Source organism: Cricetulus griseus (assembly GCF_003668045.3).
Source record: "Cricetulus griseus strain 17A/GY chromosome 1 unlocalized genomic scaffold, alternate assembly CriGri-PICRH-1.0 chr1_0, whole genome shotgun sequence".
NCBI lineage: Eukaryota > Metazoa > Chordata > Mammalia > Rodentia > Cricetidae > Cricetulus > Cricetulus griseus.
Window position 1 is genome coordinate 83,164,868 of NW_023276806.1, and position 9,195 is coordinate 83,174,062.

The following is a 9,195-nucleotide window of genomic DNA, read 5'->3' on the forward strand; positions in this document are numbered from 1 at the left end:
GTTAATGATGGCTTCCTGAAATGTTTTTATATGAGTCAAAATTATTTCAATGAAATGCAAATTAGTTTGATGGCTACTCAGAAATGAGAAATCTCACGTATTTTGGCAAGAAGAAGTTTAAATTACAATGATCTTGACACAACACACTGTCAGCTTTAATGTCCAATTTACTTCTTGTTTCTAATAAGTACTTAATCATGAAGATGTGCACTATTATAACCTTGACGACCTCACTGTTTCCTTCATGTTCATGTCTAATTCTGTTGCACTCAATACTTTCACATCCCCTGGAAAGTCAAAGTTGTTTCTCAGTATTTCTGCTAATTCTTTAGCCACTGCATCTGCTTGGCCACCCTGCACCTCCATGTTCTTAGGCCCTTGCCTTCTATTCCACCCTACCTTGTCTTAGCCCCTTGCTGAGGTTAAGATATGCCAAGGTTTTATAGCACTAATAGATTCAACTGACTCTTTTGCCATATTTCCATATTGGAGCAGGAGAGGAGAATGTCACATCAAGTGATGCTTTGTTGTGTTGTGTTTCATTTGTTTTATTTGTAGGAGGGAGGACATTTGGGCGATTTGGATTTCTTTGGTTTGGTATTCAGGATTAAATCCCAGCTAAGTATGTCCCCAACCATGAAACTGCACCCTTAGCTTATGCAGTGTCCTTGAAGGTAAACTAAAGATCTGCCATTTTGTTGACTCTCATTTGTTGTTTTTCTATTAAACAAGGATGTCATGGTCATTATCATAATCTTTAGGACCCATTGATCCCCACAGACCTTTTGCCTCCTTTTTAACCCAATAGTAAGCTGTTGTGCTTTATTTCTTGGTGTACTCTGTGTGCTGATGGGCCCACTGCCTTGAAAGGAGTTAGAATCAGAAAGGCAGCTACTAGAAGAAAAAGCTACCTACACTTGGGTAAAACTAAGCAGTAAAAAATCCAATTTGTTTATACATTCATCATACTATGATTCTTAACAAAGACAATTCTAGAAGGAATTTTTGCACAGTTTTTAATATTACTGCATTTTCCCTGTGAAATGAAATAAAAACAACCTTCTACTCAGGTTTTAGAACACATCTGTGTCTGGTACCACCAGAATTCCCTAAGACTTTCAGACTGTGAATCAACCCTTCTGTCTCCACATCAGTCAAGGTATCTTTAGCAAAGCGTTACTCATTGCCACTATTTTTGTTAACAAAAAAAAAAAAGGAATTACAAATCCCAGACCTTGGTTTTAAGATTCAAGAGCAAAGTAAATTGAAAGAACTCTGCCATGCTGCCAGGAATTGACACATCACTGGCTTTCCTATTTCCAGAGCATCAGAAAGTTTGAGTACTCTGTCACTTCCAGCATCAGTTTAGTCAAAAAAGCTAATCATCCTCTGGCATGACTCTGTCCTGCACATCTGTTCTGAGGAGCAGTAAATGGTTATCTCCATCCTATTTGTCTCACAGCAAAGTGCATGTCTCTACCTCATGGAAGACTCAATGAGCACAGATGTGAGCCCTCTGAGGCCTCAGAACTATCTCTTCTGTTGTAAACTAAAGTCCAACAAAGGTTATCATTTTAAGATGGGTGCCAATGAAAATAAGCATATTACCATTAAGATGGTCATTTTAGCAACTGAGACAAAAGATGAATTACATATCATTGAGGCAGAAGCAATGAATTAAGAAGGCAATCCAATCAAAGTCACACTGGCAACTTTGAAAGATGCCTATATAACCAACAATTTCCCTTGGTGGCATTGAAATTATGCCACCTGTGGTCTTGAGGTTGAAATGTGGTTCAGGGACTGAGCACATTAGTAGACAATACCTAGTGGATATAGAGGAAGCTGCAGTCAGAGAAAAATGAGGAGGATGTGGGACTCTCAAGAGATCTGTCCTGGAGGTCGTAACAAGGTTCCAAAGAAAAAAGTAAAACTTGATGAAGAAGATAATGACAATGATGAAGATAATAATGAAGATGAGGAGGAAATGGGAGAGAAGACTCCAGTGAAGAAATTTGCATGAGATACCACAGGCAAAATGGACCAAACAAATGAAAACAGAATGGAAAAAGACTTAAAACCATCAACACCAAGATGAAAAAGTGATTTTTTTAAAATCCTTCAAAACACAGGGGAAAAACTCCTAAAACACCAAAAGGACATAGTTCTATAGAAGACATTAAGGCAAAAATACAAGCAAACATGGAAAAGTATAGTTTTCTTTCCCAAGTGGAAGCCAAGTTCATTATGTGAGGAACTGTCTCCAGATGACTGACCAGGAAGCTGTTCAAGAGAAAATGGTTTAAACAGTTTGAAATAGTCCATCTTACTTCTGTGGCAGCTGTGATATCTGGCGGTCCTTTTTATAAAACAAAGTGAGAACTTTCCATACTGTGTTTGGTGAATTCTATCCAGGTTCCATTGCCAAGAGTGTGTTGTGTAAAATGTTTGCTGAGTGTTCAAGGATGGAACTCCACACTTTACTTGGTTTTAAGTATACATGAACTGTTATGATAGGACATAGTAACAGTGGTGGTCACTTGTGGAAATGGTGGGAAAACAAAAACATATGTATAAATAAACTCTGAATTTTAACAAAGAAAAAAAGCTGATCATTTTCTAGTCCCATGCCTGTCAATATAGAGCCTGTAGTCAAGCAGGTGTTCAAACCTGTCAAGTGAATTAAGCCACTAGTGAGTTATTCATGTGCCAAACATACAGTAAAGGCAGATCTTCTCTCTCTCTCAAAACAGAGAAAGCACATCTGGGATGTGCAGCTACTAGTTACAAGATCTGCCCTTGGCAGAGCTGGTTATCTACAGAACAGAGAACCACTTTGTATCTGGAGTCCATTTCCCAGAAAAACCTCTTTAAAAGACACCACTGTTTGGAACTTAACACTTTTCAAAACACTAAGCACAACTTCTGTTAAGATTTTTGACAGGCTTTTTTATGCCAACACATGCCTGTGCTGAAAACAGTGAGTCGTTTTGACATGTCGCGAGCAGCAGAGTCAAGTGTGATGCCAAGCATCGCAGGGGCTCCATCTACACCACAATCAAAAGTCTTCCTAGGCAAAGTTTTGCTTGGCTAAGAAATAATGCATCATTTTGAAGCTTTTAACGATGTTTTTGTTCTCCAAAAGAGGTTCTGAAATGGTACTTTATTTTTGATGGTGTCAGCATACATAAGCGAAAAATAGGAACTGTCTGTGCTGGGAAGTGCCACTCATAATGTGGAGATGAGTGTAGCAACTCCAGGACCAGTGGTGACAAGTGGGGGAAATGTCAAAAGTCATACAGAGGAGCACATCATTTAGGAGAGACACTTTCAATTATCTCTCCCCTTGCGATACGCTACTTCCAGTTTGATGTTCTCAGTAACAAATGTTTTGTCAAGATCTCTCTAGGGCTAAAGAGATAGCTCAGAAGCTAAAGGACTTAATGTTCAAGTGCAAGGACCTGAATTCAAATCTCCAGAAACTACATAAAAGCTGAGGGTGGAGACACACATCTGAAACCAAGTCCCTGGAGAATCACAGACAGGAAGATATGGGAATCCACTGGCAAGCCAGTTACTGAAACCGTACATTCCAGGCCCAGTGAGAGAACCTGTCTCAAAAATAAGGTGGAGAATGATTGAGGAAGACACACAGTCTCAACAACTGGCCTCCGCATATATGCAAATACACAGCATGCTCAGGTTGGACCTGACCATCACTGTCTTGAAGCTAACCAGAAGACCCTCAGGAAATCAAGCCTATTAACATTCCCTTATCAGGTTGAGACAATGGCTGGCTCGGTAGTTAAAACAATTGCTACACAAGTGTGAGGGCTGCAGTTCAGCACTCCAGAGTCCATGAAAATCCTGGATGGTTCAAGCCTTTAGAGGCAGAAGACCTTCAGAGTATGCTGGCTGGAAAACCTGGCCATATCAGAGAGCTCTGGGTTTGATTGAGAAATCTTGCCTCAGTGAGTAAGGTGGAAGAGCTATTGAGAATGATTGATGATGTCAACTTCCAGTCTACACACAGGATCATACATATGTGTGCAATACACACACACACACACACACACACACACACACACACACACACACACACACACACACACGGAGACAGAAAGAGGGGAATACACACACCACTTACACAAGACATATGAGTGGATTATACTCCCTTATGTAGAGAGAATGAGGTTCATGAGACTCATGTGGTCTTCAAAAGATGCTTCCAGTTGTACAATATAAGATAAATGACTGAGCAAGACACCTCAGTGTTATCACCCATTCATTTATGAGGAATATGAATGATGTGTTAGTTCACTGAACTGGACTTGAGCTGAGCCCTGTCTGTGATCTGTCAGTGGCTTCTGACAGATCTTCTGACAGTGTCTTCTCTGAGATGAACCAACATGTCTTTGTCTTCCAAGGACAAATCATATGGCAAACTGGGACTACTTCCTTCACAGTCTTGCATTTCTAACACAACTCTGGGCAGGTGGGCACACCTAGCTCTTCCTAAGGAATTGGGTACCTCCATCTGCTCTGCTCTGCTCTCCTCCTTCTTTTCTTCTATGAGGAGGGAAGATGAACAGAGTTCTGGTCTTTGGCCTAAACTGTATCAGCAGATGAGGCTGCAGTTGCTTTCCTGTGCTCCATTTCCATTCAACATTGGGACTGGTATATATATATATATATATATCCCTGGTTGATTAGAGCAAGTTCACCCACCAATGATGGGAAGGTAAGTCTGGTGAAGCACTCTGCTGACTGACTCATCCTAGTTTCAAAAGACAGTCTAAACCTCTGACCCCAGTAGCTCCCCTGCCTCTATCTTGGCATCCTAGAAGAGCCTTGCATAGATGATAACACAGGGGCTGAAGATCCACCACCATTTGGGGCTAAAAGGAGGCAAGAGGAGAATATGATATCACCCAAAAATGAACATCTTCTAGAAGCCTAAGCGTGACTTGGGCTCTACAAGCAACAGATTCCTTGTTGATGCCATCACTACCCTTCCACTGCTACAAAACCAACATTCACAGGTGATGTCACTACTGCAGCTAGAGCCAGAAGATAAAGGCACCATCATATGCTTCATCTTCCTCGTGGTATAAGAGCCCAGGCCATTAGAAGGGAGGGATCTGGAAAACGGAATCCTCATGCTTTGTGTCTCAGTAATAGAGGGCATGTATGAGCCTCAGGACTTCCAGAGGACAACTAGCACACCAGGAAACTATGTCCATTTAAGGTATGTTGTGGCTTTTGCCTTTATCTTTGCTTTGTTTTTTTCAGCCCTCTATCCTTGTGCCCTGATCTCAACTAACAAGAACTCCATAGTAAAGAAGGAATGAGAGTGAAATTTGGACTCAGACCTTTCCTGAGTTAGTATTATTACTGCATATTCACCAACAGCTAATGTAGCATTTCCAACTACTCATCAAAGCAATTTTTACCTTTGTGTAAACACATACCATGTGGACAAACATCTTAGTAAAGTACCAAAATAATTTCCTGTGGCTAAACCTAAGAGAGCAATGTGGTAGGGCTCTGGTAATTGGGAGATTTCTAAGTTACTGGTGGGTTCTGGGTTGAAGGATCCCAGAAGTGTTCCATTTATACCACATAGGGCACTAGAACTAAAAGGAGAAATAGACCTTTGCCCCATCCCTAATCTAGAAGCAATCTCCAATTGATAACCACTGATCAATGAAAATTTAGTTTCCTCTAAGACAATACCACTGGGGAAACAATCTACTCTTGAAGGTAGGCCTCAAGCCCAGCTGTAGAAGGCCAACAGAAAATGAACTCAATGGCATCTTTGGAGGTCCCTTGTCACATAATGTCATGTTAGGACTTTTGCCTTTTTTAAAACTTTATCTTATTATTGTTTTTGTTTTATTTACACATTTTTAACACAGTGTCTTTTATTAATGACATACAAATAAAACTGACACAAAGAGAGATGCTTTCTTTCCCCCCTTTGATTCTAGAGATAACAAGTTTCTAGGAAAAAAAACATATATAAAACAAAAAAATTTTCTTCCAACTTTCCTCTTAAAAAAAAAACTAAACAAAACAACAAAAAGCAACCCCACCCTGAAAGTTTTAAAAAGAACCATAGACATTTAACAGCAACAAAAATAACCTGAAATGGGATAAGTTCACTAAAACAAAACAACAACAGAAAAAAAACTTTAAAAAACATTTTAACACATCTTGAACAAAAAACAAAAGAGCCTAATATAGGAGGCTAGACCTTCTGTTTCTTAAAATCATGAGGATGGATGATTATGTATGCCTGATAAACCATTGGGCTCAACACCCACAGGAGATCTGCTGGTCTTGGCCACCATCCCCTTGGTCCAGTGAGAGATCCTGAAGGGCCTTTGGGGATATGGCCTGCAGAGGGTGAGCAGGGCAGGCACTGAGCACATGAGAGCCCTGGTGCCAGATGTCCAGTGACTGGAGACAAGACACTCAATTCACCTCATATGAGGTTATACTTAGGGTTCCTTTTGGTCCCCCTAAGTGGGAGGTATCAGAAATTCATGATCTAAGACAGACAAAGATCAGGGAGTAATTCTTCCAAGCATGTTCCTGTTTCATGATTCTTAGAGGGAGCCTACCAATCCCCTCTGGGCAGCTTCAACTCTCACCCAGAAGCTAGTAGGCCAGGCAAAGGTAGAGCTTTTCCAGTGTAAAGCTACAAGGCCCTCTCTGAAGCAAGGCTGACAGGGCTAAGAACAGCACAGGGTGCTCCACAGAGGACAGATCATGGCAACAAAGAACCCTCATGTACAGGCTACCATGAAAGCAAGGATCTGGGTGGGAGGTGACTGCTCCAGGGAGACTAGCCAGGACACACAGCCAGAGTTAGGCAGGGGGTGAGGTGAGCAGACTGAGGTCAGGAAGTCTCAGAGAGCAACTGCACAAAGGCAAGTTCTTTGCCATGCCTCAAGGCAGAACTCAGGGACGGCGATGGGGAATTGGCAAGTGTGTTTTCCTACGTGAGAGTTTGGTTTTGCTTCCTTGGAAGAACATGGCCCAGGTCGGGATGAGTTCAAGTTCTAAGGCTGCACTCTCTTCATCCTTTGAAGAAGGCGGCCACTGTAGGGTGACACCTACAGTGACAGACAAGCAGCGGTGAGCAACACAGGGAGGGTGTGTAGGTAACCCCACCTTCAAAGAGCTATCAGCACCAAGAGTAGGAGGAAATGGTATCAACTATACCAAGAAGGAGGGGTCCTTCTGGAAAAAAAAAGGGCTCCCCTTGAGACTGAGAACAGAGGTATCCGGACTGAAGTGAGAGGTGTGAGAACAGGCAGGACTGTGATTTCCTTCCTAAGTAAAAAAGCTGAGTCAAGATCAGCTGAGAAATGCAGCAAAATCCATATGCCCAGAGATGCTGCATCCCTACAGCAAACATGTAAGAGACTGGCAGTTCTTCTGGTCTTCTCTGCCTTACTGACAGTGATGGAGACACAGTCTCCCTCCTGAAGTTGGCTGGTCCCCTGAGACTCCACACTGTGGATCTACAACAACGCAGCACAAACCCCTTCATCTTGGCATCAAAGAGCTACATGGTCTCTGGAAGAGCACTTGGTCCCCAGAGTAAAAATGTCCAAGGGTTGTTGTGTGCCCAGATCTGCATCCAATCTTTCTGGGGACCAGCAGACTCCAGGTCTTTTCACAAAGGTGTGTATAAACATTCCACTTGTCCTTATGGGCATAGTGTGGGGCCCTGTCAGAAATCCAGCTGCAGACAAGGGACCCGCCTTCCATTTTAGGGACACAAGAGCTAAGCAAGGAGGCAGGCACTGCACAAAGATGGGCTCAGTGGCCAACCTGTCATCCTTCTCACAGCCTGCTCTCCCTCTGTGTTCCCTCCTGGCACTCTGCTTTTCCAGGAGGAGGTGGAAAGGCAGCTGGGTTCACTGCTCCCCAGGGTTCTGTACTCTCCGGGTATGCCTGGCTTATGCAGGGCTAAGGCACCCACAGCTCTGGGGGTACCTGGCAAGGGGCTTAAGATCAGGGAAGAGGACAGGCCTAAGGAGAGTAACTTCACTGGCAAATGGTTCTGGGACTTCAGTGGCAACAGCCACCACAGTGCCCGCCTGTGTGGGAATGCTGACTGTCCCCAAACTTGGTCCTCCGGCTCAGAATCTCCTAGGGACAGTCCTCCCCACAGCAACCAGACATGCTGGGAGAAGAGTCCTCAATTTCAAACTGCAGTGCCTCTCAGAAGAACTGATAGGCGCCAGGATTGCGTTTAAATACAGTTAGCGTCACCTTCTCCATCTGTGTGCTGTTGGCCGTGAGCTGCAGGATCTGAATGAGGAATTTCCCTAGGCCTTTCCGCTGCACCTTGCTTTCCAACTGCACTTCATAGCAGTACAGGACTTCACATCAAACAGGAAGTGAGAAAAGGCAACTGGGATGGAACTGTTTTCCCAAGCAATGAAGTACCAGGCTCGGTCATCAGTCATTTCCTCCCGTTTCTCTCGGTCCGTCCAGCCCCACTCATTTTGCTCATACATGGTCTGCATATTGGTTTTGGTGAGGTTAAAGGCCCAATCCACAGTGTCTGGCTCCAATCCAGACACTCGTTTACACTCAATGGAGACATTCAACCCATTGCAGTCCTATTTCTTGAAGACTGGGAATGCCTCCAGAGGGTGCCCAAGCTTGTTGGCAGCATCCACTTTGGCACAGACAGCATCCATGGCCACTTGCTCCTCCAAACGCTTCTGCTTCTTCTCCTTGACCTTGCTCGACTTTCTCCCCTTGGTTGCTGTGGCTGCGACCCTCGGCTCCTCCTTCTAGCTCTTGCCCCGTAGGGAGAGGGCAATGGTGACTGGAGCTGTTGGCCACACACTCTATGTATACATTTTTTCTTCTCTCTTTTTACAGGTCCTTTGCATATACATTACGGCTTACAGTCTAGTATTCTTATGGGATTCCTGAGTGTGAGAGCAAGTAGGTCTCAGTTTTGTATGTCTTCTATTGAGCTCTTTTCCTTCTGTTCGTTTGTTTTGTCTTATTCCGATGTTTTTGTTTTATGTTATTTCATTTTATTACTTTCCCTTAGAACACTATTTGCTTCTTAATGAGAGACAGAAAGGAAGTAAATCCAGATGGGAGGGGAAGTGGAGACAAACTGTGAGGAGAGAGTGAAACCCATAATCAGAATATATT

The 9,195-nt window shown here is 43.1% G+C and overlaps 2 pseudogenes; one reads left to right on the forward strand and one right to left on the reverse strand.

Annotated features, from left to right (window-relative positions):
* The first annotated feature begins 1,483 nt into the window (after positions 1-1,483).
* On the forward strand, positions 1,484-2,306 carry LOC100758469 (annotated as a pseudogene).
* Positions 2,307-8,085: 5,779 nt separating this feature from the next.
* Positions 8,086-8,785, reverse strand: LOC100758760 (annotated as a pseudogene).
* Positions 8,786-9,195: the final 410 nt, after the last annotated feature.